This window comes from Octopus bimaculoides, chromosome 8 (genome assembly GCF_046866305.1).
Source record: "Octopus bimaculoides isolate indiv1 chromosome 8, ASM4686630v1, whole genome shotgun sequence".
In the NCBI taxonomy this organism is placed as follows: Eukaryota; Metazoa; Mollusca; class Cephalopoda; order Octopoda; family Octopodidae; genus Octopus; species Octopus bimaculoides.
The window spans coordinates 26,300,531-26,313,030 of record NC_142935.1 but is presented as its reverse complement, the minus strand read 5'-3'; positions in this window follow the sequence as shown (position 1 = coordinate 26,313,030).

Here is a 12,500-nt window from a genome sequence, read left to right as displayed (position 1 = left end):
TTGTTTGTCTCCTCTGTGTGTAGCGCCTTTTGGGTAGTAAAGAAATAAGAAACGTTAGCACCCTGGGCGAAATGCTTAGCGGTATTTCGTCTGTCTATACGTTCTGAGTTCAAATTCCGCCGAGGTCGACTTTGCCTTTCATCCTTTCGGAGTCGATAAATTAAGTACCAGTTGCGTACTGAAGTCAATCTTATCGACTTGGCCCTCCCCAAAAATTACCGGCTTTGTGCTTGGAGTAGGAAAAAGACAGAACGAAAAGAAAGGGAGAAAATGCCTTTATTTATTATAGTCTCAGTATGATGAGTGCTAACTTGGTTTTAACAGCAAGAAAACAATAAACGTCGCATCTAATCGAATTTTTTGTATTGTTACTAATTTACTTAAGAATGATCAAATTGGAGTGTGTTCGGTTATATACATACACACAAGCGCACACGCACATATGCATACACACACACACACACATCAGTGGGTGTGAGTGTGTGTTTGTGTGTGTGTGTGTGTGTGTGTGTGAACTCATCGACTCAAAGTCATCAGTATAATAAGATTGTAACTGAGTTAGGGATTAACCCAATTTTTGGAACACCGACCAAAATGTCTTATATAATTTATTTCCGCCATTTGTGGCGTTCAAATCTCACAAATGTCAGTTTTAAATTTTTGCTATTTTGACTCGATAAAAAATACTTTCAAATTATTACCATCGCTCAAATTTTTAAAACTGTGCCTCTATCTATTCCTATGCAAAAAACAATTATCCTTGATTTTCTTGTCAACTTTAAGGATTAATATTCTACTCTTCAAAACTTTTCTAAATCTATTTTTATTTTTAGCCATAAGAACATTATTAATTTATTTGGCTCCATGCGTGGCAGAATGAGTTAGTACCAAAAAACAAAATTGCTTTGCTTTACTTAATTACTTCCCTTTACAAACTGATTTCAAAACCTACCAGTGCTAAACTTTTCTTTCATCCTTCCAGAAAACTTGATTTAACCTTGTCAGAATACTGGCGACCAATTTAATTATTTACTTCCTTCTCTAAAAGTTTATGGTCTCTTCCCTGGGTTAGAAATCGCTGTTGGCATGTTCGCAGTTGAAATCATTCAAAGTGATGCTATGCTATGAAACGCTTATTGTTGCTTAATACTGCAAACATATGATAAAGACTGTTCTAGTAATGATCGACTTGGCGTTATTTCAAGGACTATTACCAAGAACTACAATCCATCATTTACGTGACTAGGACATGATTTAAAGGAGATTCGATTGCTCTTCGTAGCCGGTCGAATCAGTCTTTAGTTCATGTATTAATAGGAGCCTCTTTATTTACATACTCAACTTGGAACGTTACATGTTTGGTTGGCGGTCGTTGTTGATATCACAATTGCTGTCGCACGTGATTTTGCTGAAATAACTAACAAATTTGTAGCAGCTTAAGCAGTCACTATGATAGAGCAAGACAATTGAAAAGACCGATGGTGTATATATATATACATATATACATACATACATACATACATATATGTATATGTATATATATATATATATATATATATATATATATATATATATATATATATATATATATATATATATATATATATATATATATATATATATATATATATATATATATATGAATGTATGTATATATATATATATATATATATATATATATATATACGTGTGTGTATGTGTGTGTTCTGCGAATTTCGAAGCCAGAAAATACAACGTTACAGCAAGCTATGTTAAACAAAAAGCTTTCAATATGGTTGGGCTAATTGATGATATACCACAAGCCATTGCAGAGTTCGATCGTCAGGAGCTGATTTATAAGTCTTATGTCCGCTACATTATAGGAGTATGAATATTCTCTTTCTATGTCAACAAATCAGGAAGCAACCAAGAAACCGTCTCAGTAGAGCTTAATTGCACAGATGATCGAATATATTACGGCTGTCATCATCACAATTTAGATAATTATAGTTTCCTCCTCTGATTCATAAGTATAAGCTACATGTGTGGACTTTGTGAATGCTTCTCTCGGTGATTTCGTTAATGTGTGTTTAAACGTTTACGTGAATGAGTGTGTATGCTTGTGTTTCTGTATGCATGCATATATATATATATATATATATACACACTCACAAATATATATGTGTGTATGTGTGTGTGTGTGCTTTTGTGTGTGTGTTTGTGTGTGTGTATATATGTATATATATATATACATATATATACATATATATGTCTATATATATGTATACATAGATAGATGCATATACAAACATATATTATTAATATATATAGATATATACATATATATATATATATATATATATATATATATATATATATATATATATATATATGTGTTTATATATATGCATCTATACAAACATATGCACATGCATACATACGTAGAAGAGATAGGTGGACACATAGGCCAAAGAAACCTGTGCAGTGACAGTGTGAGTTCCTGTTGCGCGCGTGCGTGTGTGACTCTGGTGTGTGTGTGTGTGTGCGTGTCCGCGCACGATTTTATGTATGAGAGCGTGCGTGTACACTTCTGTTTGCATGAATTGTTATATCCGAATTATCGTTTAGGATAGCGTAAATATTTGCGTATACAGAACTTAATTATAACATCTCTTCTATACTTATATGTTATACGGATTCGCGTTCAAGCGATATGCGCGAAACGGACCAATGCAGGGTAACTACATACAATATAAATGTGTTTCTAAGGCTGCGTTATATGCCTCGATTCACAAAGTGTGTAGAACCCATCAATTATTAAATATAAATTAATTAAGACCGACAGAAATAAGGTTCATAATGCAGCAATTAATGAGCGCCCAATGAAAGGCATTCAATTACAGAGAAAATTTCCGATACAAGTGTAATGCGTGTGTTTTCATAGATGTGAGCGCCTAAGTACGTATATAGATGTGAGCGCCTAAGTACGTATATTTAGTGTGAATATATTTAAGTATGTTTGCTACGGAACACGTGCTTATATCAATCACACACACAAACACACACACAAACACACACAAACACACACACACAAACACACACACACACACACAAAATATATATATACACACACGTGTGGGGGCATATATGTGTGTGCATGTGCGTGTAAAGTACATCTCTACACATATGTATATATGGAAAGAAATATTCCTAATGCTGGTGCAATTTAGCGGTTACATAACACATATATATATATATATGAGTGTGTGCGCGGGCGTTGTGTGTGTATATGTGCTTGTGTGTGTGTATGTGTGTATTTATATATCTGTATGTAAGTATATGTATGTATGTATGTATGTATGTATGTATGTATGTATGTATGTATGTATATATAGTCCATAGATAACTCTTTGTTCTGTATATTTCTCATTTTGTCCTGTTCTGGCGTTTTGCGAAATTTGTCTGGAGAACATTATTTTTCTTTGTGGTTGGGTCGTTGATGACCTCTTTCTATCATATTGGATGTCCACCTAGTGGTCATCCCTTATACACGTATATATATATATATATATATATATATATATGTGTGTGTGTGTGTGTGTGTGTGTGTGTGTGTGTCTGTGTCTGTGTCTGTGTTGTTTTGTTGTTCAGAATAGGGTTTGATATATTTTTGAAAACTATTGTCGACAGAAGTGAGAATATTCTTTATCCTAATATTACAAAATATAATGGTGTTCTTGCCAAAAGGCAGAACTTTACACGAAGTAATTCTGGAATTTACCAGTAATGATTATTAAGTATTACACCTGCCGTGTTGGAATCGATTTTGTATAACGATTAATAAAACGAGACAAATCGGTTGTAGATAGAGAATGCAGTGTGGACTTTGGGAAATGCTGCAGTAATGTTTACTGCAGGTAGATGTGAAAGAAGGTTAGTCTTTGTTAACCGTTTTATAAATTTGTATACAACGTGTGTGTGTATATACATATTTCTTTCTTTCTTCTTCTTCTTCTTCTTCTTCTTCTTCTTCTTCTTCTTCTTCTTCTTCTTCTTCTTCTTCTTCTTCTTCTTCTTCTTCTTCTTCTTCTTCTTCTTCTTCTTCTTCAGTCCGTCGGTGCTTTTGAGCGGCACATCGGGTAGTCAATAATTGCCAGTCATTTCCGTCTCTAACCAACCGGCATACTTCATACTTCATCCCAGGTGACGTTCAGTCTGCGTAGGTCTATTTTGAAAGTACTACGCCATGTTTATATATACGCGTACGAACATACAGACTGGTTATTACTATTTGAAGTTATAAATATGAATACAATATGGAATTGAAACTTCGTTCTTTATTTCTGTAAGGGAATGTGTTATCCTTATGATGGCTCGTTAGCCAAAACTTCGCGGTTTCTGAAAAGTTTTCATTGCATTTATGTGTAGTTCAATATACGAAACTATCAAAGGGAAGTGTGAGAAGTAGCTTGCTTACCAACCACATGGTTCCGGGTTCAGTCCCACTGCGTGGCACCTTGGGCAAGTGTCTTCTACTATAGTCTCGGGCCGACCAAAGTCTTGTGAGTGGATTTGGTAGACGCAAACTGAAAGAAGCCCGTCGTATATATATATATATATATATATATATATATATATATATATGTATATTTGTGTGTGTGTGTTTGTGTGTCTGTGTTTGTCCCACCCACCATCGCTTGACAACCGATGATGGTGTGTTTACGTCCCCGTAACTTAGCGGTTCGGCAAAAAGAGACCGATAGAATAAGTACTAGGCTTACAAAGAATAAGTCATGGGGTCGATTAGATCGACTAAAGGCGGTGCTCCAGCATGGCCGCAGTCAAATGACTGAAACAAGTAAAAGAGTAAAGGATATCATTCTATAAACACTAATATTTATCGATTCTTCTTGGAACCCCATAGAATTTTCCAAATTGTCAGTAGTGTTCATTTCTCACGTTCGCCCACAGTTAAAATAATTGAGCTACTGAACATGAATATAATAAATCGAATGCTTAGTAACTGAACTTTTGTTTATTGATCATTCTTAAAGTGTATAACTTACTATTCTATCTGTTGTAACCGATCAATCATACGACAATAAATGCATGCAATTTATGTATGAATGATCGCAGATTCTGAACATCTACATCTATAAGGATTTAGAAGTAAACCATTGTACTAGTACCGACGCAGATTCATATTTGTTTGTTAGAAAGAAGAATACTCATATATATGATCTAAAGTAAATATGAACCGATGCATTCGGAAGTACATGTGCTGAAGTGTTATATATGTATAGAAATGTTGACTATTTTGAATGTATTTCAATTGAAATACACAATGTTCCCTTCAAACTACATACAATTCCAATGAAATCTAATGGTTTTGAAATACAAAAGGATTTGTGTTAACGTGTGATATTGGAGTTTTACGGCTGTTTCCATTCCGTGAAAATGGCTCTTTTGAACATGTCAACGGTTTTGTGCTCTTTCTCTCTCTCTCTCTCTCTCTCTCTCTCTCTCTTCTTTACAAAAGATATATATATATATATATACGCACGCATGTATGTATGTATATATGTATGTATGCATGTATCTATGATTATATTAATGCGTGTATGTACGCATGTGTGTATATATATAATATATATTATATTAAATCATATATGTATATATATATATAACTATATGAATGTAAGTGTGCATTTCTGTGTGTATGTGTTTGTGTATGTGTGTGTGTGTAATTGTGCGTGTGTGTGTGTGTGTGTGTGTGTGTGTGTGTGTGTGATAATCATTTCTTTTCGATTGCCATTCCCGTTATTCCTGGAAGTAAAAGCTTTCTTTTCTTATCGAACCTTTCCTATTTTTAATGTGTTTGTTTTTTTGTGCTTTTTTTATTCTGCTTGTTTTATGTTCTTTGCTATTGCCTAAAGAGAATATTGCAGCTGTTGCATAAAAGAAGTGCATAGTTGAAATATTACTCTTTTCTCAAACATTCTATACGTCGTGGAAAGGAAATATGTTGTTGAAATATGCCTCTTTTCTCAGTATCAGAAAATCTGCTCCGCTGGCGTTTTGCCGTATGCTATTTATTCTCACTTTGTTACTGAATTTTTTTTCTTTACTTTGTACATTTGCTTTCGATAGCATGATACATCTGTTTATAAACGCTACTTGATGTTACTTATTTGAACGGAATCGCTCGATGTACTAATTTTTTATATATGCCTTACAAAGAAGCACACTGTTATTTATAACCTTTGAATTCATTAGGATAAATTATTAAAATTATTAATTTAACTTGCTTTCTGAAAATTCTTGCAATGATCTTTAGAAAATTGCCTGGTTAATAGCCTAAAGGATTCTCCTTTATATAAGGCTGTTATTTTCTATTCATGCTTTGGAATTCAATTGATATGTTTCTCGAATTTGTATAAGTACTGGATTTCTAATTCCCGTCCGCAGTTTTCATGTCCATAGAACACCATGTTGTCGTTTGATTAAGAGATGGAATGATTAACTTACTTGGGAGTTTCATTTGATCCACGTTTCCTGGAGGATAAAATCTGAGACAATATCAAAAAACTCTCAGCACTATCACCTGGAAATTGAGAGGAAAATATTCATAAAGAGTCGAATAGAAATGACAATTGTTCATATTGTTTGCTACACAATAGTGCGTTCAAGCAATTCTGATGATAGCGTTTCATTTTCACTATCATGTGTGCATCGTTATATATTGTGAGATAAATTTATGATATGGGCAGAGATATAGTGAAGTGTTAAGGTAATAAACATTTCACTTTTGGTGTAGTAAAACTGATATTAAGTTTTACTTTTCAAGTCAGAATTCATCTTAATAATGGCATTGTTAAAGAAAGTAGAAATTACAGAAGTATATGCAAGACATCCTGGAGAATATTTATATCTTAAACGAATTCAGTTGGGCATTGTTACTTTCCAATTCGTGTGTCATAATATACCCGGTTTACACGGTGCGTTTCGCTGACCGAGCAATCCTCCAATACGCTTTGTGGTGAGGGTTTCGTTTGCTGTGTCTGATGGTGTATAGACATGCACTGTAATTGTGGCTTCTAGAGAATTCCCTACGCAGCGGATAGGTGTGATCATCGAGCGCTGAACATATTGAATTTTCTCAGTTGCCCTTATCTTTCTACTAGACATCACTGTCCGCCGTGTAGCTCGAGAAGAAACAATCTATGATGTCTTGCAATTAAGGGTGAGGTGTGGTGTCATTCTCATTTTGAAAAAAAAATATCTGAGTGTCCATGAGAACCAACTACCTTATCTGTTACAGCGAACTTTCAGTCAGGGGTTTGTATCTTCCAGAAATTCTTGATCTGGCAGTGATACTAGAGGAGATGGAACATTACCGAATCGAGCCCAATTGTTTAGGTACAAAAGCGCCATCAACAAGGTCTGTCAGGAATATGGGCAGAGTGTGAAAAACACTCTGCATGCACTCAGTCAATGTTCGAGCCTTGAGAAGTTAACTTTGCAGAAAAACTGTATTCTTCTGCAGAACGGACCGAGTTATCAGTCAAGTTCACTGAGATTACCAGCCACCATAATTTGGTCTGTAAGGAGAGACAGTTTTACACTGGATAGTGGCTATGGGAAAATACTTTATGTGGCAAACGACACTGAAAGGCATAAAAAAGACTAATGTTTTTCTCTTCATGGTTGCCTTACGCTTTTTAATGTATCAAGGTGAGAATAATGTAAAAATAAAAACGTAGATGACCACCGCCGTCAGTAAATTTGTTGAACGATGGCTGACTGTGACGAAAATGACTCAAGTGAATGAGATTCCTTTTAGTGTGCACTTGTATTTTGGATGATGTCAGCCGGAAGAAGGCGCTTATCCACTGAAGAAAAATTTTTTATACCGTTTATCATTTCATTATCATTGTCTTTCTTCTTTCGCATTCAATGAAATCCAACACTGCTTTTCTAGCCTCTCCGTATGATAAAGCTTCTTTTATTACCTTTGAGTCAAATTATATGGACCACTATTATTTATTCCGACAGTTACATTCTGGATTTAGATCCGAGTTTAAATTAGACTTTCAGTCTTTCGGATTTCATAAAATAAAATTTTAATCCAGACATAATCGACTAACCCTCTCCTCTTAAAACTGTTGACCTTATACCTGCATCAAAAATCATTAAGTGCTGCAAGAGGCGGTCTCATTGGAACTACGGGAAAAAATGCCTTCTGATGCTCGTTCTGTCTTTTTACGTTTTATGTTGGTATATGTTTACACGAACAAATTTAGAGTAACCGATACATAGTAGAAAGTTAAACATTAAGTAAAATATGAAACTTACAGTCCAGGTTCAGAATTTAAAGTTTTATACCAAGGAGTGGAATCCATAATATTATTCACCTGAAAAACCTGCTGAAAATAATTACCTACATAGACTATAATTTGAAATGGCTGCCACGTTCCGTTTGTGCACGCCAAGAGTTATATAGCATAAAGTATATTTTGGCGTGGCTGACTACTATATAGAATAGGTGAAGCTGTGAAGAAGTAATGCAGCTTTAGAAAACTTGTAGGTGTCATTGTATCTGTTAGATACTGAAAAATTGATTTAAAACCGAAGGCATTATATACATAGCTATTCATACGTATACATACAAGCACACATAAATACATGCATGCGTGCATACATATATACACATTTACATACATGCATACAGGCATGCATGCATACATACATATATGCATGTATACATACATACATACATATACATATGCATGCATACATGTAGAATACATACATATATAAACATATAACTGATGACTGGAGAAACAAGTCAATTTCTACAGACAAATACATAACTTGAACACCAGAGAAAGATGTGTTAAGTTCGGTAAGATGAATGTAAAGGTTAGAATTAAAGGTAAACAAAGAAAGACATAAACAGTGACGGCATAACAGTAGTCAATAACTGTCTGTTGAAGACATTGTGCTAGACTGTATACATCTGTATATTCTGTAATGACAAGATAGAAGTCAAAGTTATTAACGATTGAAGTACGAAGGATTGTGCAAGTTTTGTGGTAAGCAGCTGTGTATCGACGCCTTTCAGATAATAGGGTGTCATTTTAACACTCCTGCGTGCATCTTTTATACGTAGTCAGACACTTCTATATTTCACTAGCAAAGATAACTTAAGATTTCAAGGTAATAAACATTTCACTTTGAATTAAAAGTTGGTATCGTGTTTCATGGTTTAAGTTAGAAATATATCTTAATAATTATGTTCTTAAAGAATGAAAGAATTACACATAGTGTGTAAGTTTTTGTGGCTGATATTTGTATCTTAAACTTATTAAATTCGGTGATGGTATGTCTTTCGAAATTTTCAGCGAATTTTTCTCGTCGTAGTTTTACTTATTGAAAATCACTGTTCACCAGTTTCGATAAACCAAAAAAGAAAAATAAATAAATAAAAAAGAAAAGAAAAACGCGGTATTACCCAAATAAACAGCGATCAGTCAAGTGTTTACAGGACAGTAGTAAACAACACCCTCTTAAACGCGTGTTCACAGGTACGTGTACAGGTTTGTTTGTAAATCACTATTCAACGAATTCAAATACTGAAGTTTCAGTGTACGTATATATACGTGCGTATGTGTGTGTGAGAGTGTGTAGCTGAGTGGTTAGGGTATTCGGCTAACGATCGTAAGCTTGTGAGTTCAATACCTGGCGCCAGGTTGTGTCCTTCAGCAATATTGTTTTTATTTTACGTCACTCCACTCCATTCAACTGGCAAAAGTGAGTTTTATCTGTATTTCAAAGAGCCAACTTTGTCATCTTCTGTGTCAAGCTAAGTATCCCTGAGAACTACGTTAAGGGTACACGTCTTTGTAGATAGATAGGTAGATAGATAGATACATAAATAGATATACATGTATACGCACAGACTTAAGTCAGTGACTTATCAGAGTTGTTTCCCTTAACGCAATTATGTTTTCAATTACGCCAATCTCTTCTGGCAAAAATTATCCATACCACATTTTTCACTTTTCTTCATGTGTAAAATGTTATGTTTTGTCTGTCGCACCATAGTAATGTTCGACTGCAAAGAGTTGCCTCTTCAGAACCACTGTTATAATCCCAATGACATATCCGAGTATATTTTTGCAGCTATAGATACTTTGCCTATTTTTATAACAACCTTGATCTAATCTCTAAAGAATTTTTGTTTTTCAGGCGTACATATACAACAGGTTTTAGTTCCATTTCTGAAAGGAATTTAAATCTTCCATTTAATGTCGAATGCATTAGACATTTTGGGATGAAATGGTTAAGCTCTTCGATCTTATAATCATAATCTCTAACCTCTTGAAATATTTAATTACTGCCATATCAACATAACATCTGCGGTCCGTATTTCGATTCCACTTAGAAACGGTAAATCATTATTCACAGATATTTCCCCTTTAGATAACTAATTGACGGACCAACAATTTACTCCTACATAAGCAATATAGCTCAGCTGTTTTCGTTATACTAATTGTTGTTCATAATAATTACTGCAACGGAATAGCTTATCATATTACTGGTTAATCTACACTGCAGTTTTGTGTAAGTTCAGCTAAATAGTTTTTCTGTTGTCATGTTGTTTCGATCATACCGCAATACAAACAAATATACAAATGATAATATATATGGCATATCATCGGTGCAAATTGCTTCGATATGTCATTATTTACGACAAATTCTTATGTACGCATCTTTTTTTTTTGTTTCTCTCACATTTTAATTTGTTTCTTAAAGTTCACACCAACATTCTTCCTTATTACATAATCTAGATAACTATCAACGTGAAAGTTTAACTTTTCATCATTTTCACCTGGCTCTATGTGTGCGTGTGTGTGTGTGTGTGAGAGAGAGAGACAGAGAGAAAAGGAGAACAAGAGTGTGTATATAGATATATATATGTGTCTCTCTGTGTATGTGAGTGTGTGCATGCATACAAACTTTATTTGTGTTCATGGTAAAATATTTTAAACGCTTCTAACCACACAATATTATCTACACATCATGTTAAAATATATGTATACATGTGCACGTATATGTATATATATATATATATATATATATATATACAATTACATACGTAGACATACATTCATATTCACACATTCCCATACAGATGATATACACATGTACACATACACAAAGATTTACTCACGTATGCACAAAGAAACACATACATGCGAATAAGTACATACACTGATATCCATGTATAACCATATACACGCACGCATACGCACACACGTGTTTATATATGTATATATACATACATATATATATATATATATATGTGTGTGTGTGTGTGTATGTATGTATTTCATAGCATTAGCCAGCTTAAGGGAATTTATCCACTTCAAGCTATACATAACATGTAACGAGTTACGTGCAATAATATAACCTTTCCTCTAGGCATGCTGAAGCGGAAATTAACATCGTCATTTCAAATTATTCGTACAACCTGTGTGAGGATGGCTCATACTTTATGTATATGTCACCTAAAGATTGCTGCAAATTCCATTCCATGACATAGCAAATTTATGAACCATAGTGGCTGTAAGTACTAAACACACACATTATATATATATTTATTCTATTATTTTTTTTACTTATTTCAGTCATTTGACTACGGCCTTGCTGGGGCACCACCTATAGTCGAACAAATCGACACCAGGACTTATTATTTGTAAGCCTGGTACTTATTATATCTGTTGTTTTTGCCGAACCGCTAGGGAAGGGAACGTAAGCACACCAACATCGGTTGTCAAGTGATGGTGGGGGTAAAACACAGACACACATATATATACATATACATACATATGCACATATATACATGTACACATATATTCACACATGCGCACACACACACACACGCATATGTATATATATATATATATACATATATATATATACATATATATATATATATATATATATATATATATATATATATATATATATATATATATATATATATATATATACATACATACATACACACACACATATATATATATATATATATATATATATATATATATATATATATATATATATATTCGACGGTCTTCTTTCGGTCTCTGTCTACCAAATCTACCCATCTTGTTTTGGTCGGCTCGTGGCTATAGCAGTAGACACTTGCTTGGAGACCTGTCCATCCGGAAAATTTAATTTATAGTTATATACAGCATATTATAATGACCTAAGTGTATTTCTGCTGCAGCGACTACCCATTGCTGCAAATACAACCTTGCAACCTTGTCGGTGCAGTTTCATCAGGGTGCGTCCATTTGGTCATCCTAGAAGTAAATTGCTGTTAGTTAGTGCTCCATAGGAGGTGGTGTTGTTATTTATTGTTATTTATACTGTTGACCTCAACTTCACTCCGTCGCTGTCCGAATTTAGGGATTAGTCTTAAAATAGATTGAGATCGAGGTTTTTGTTTG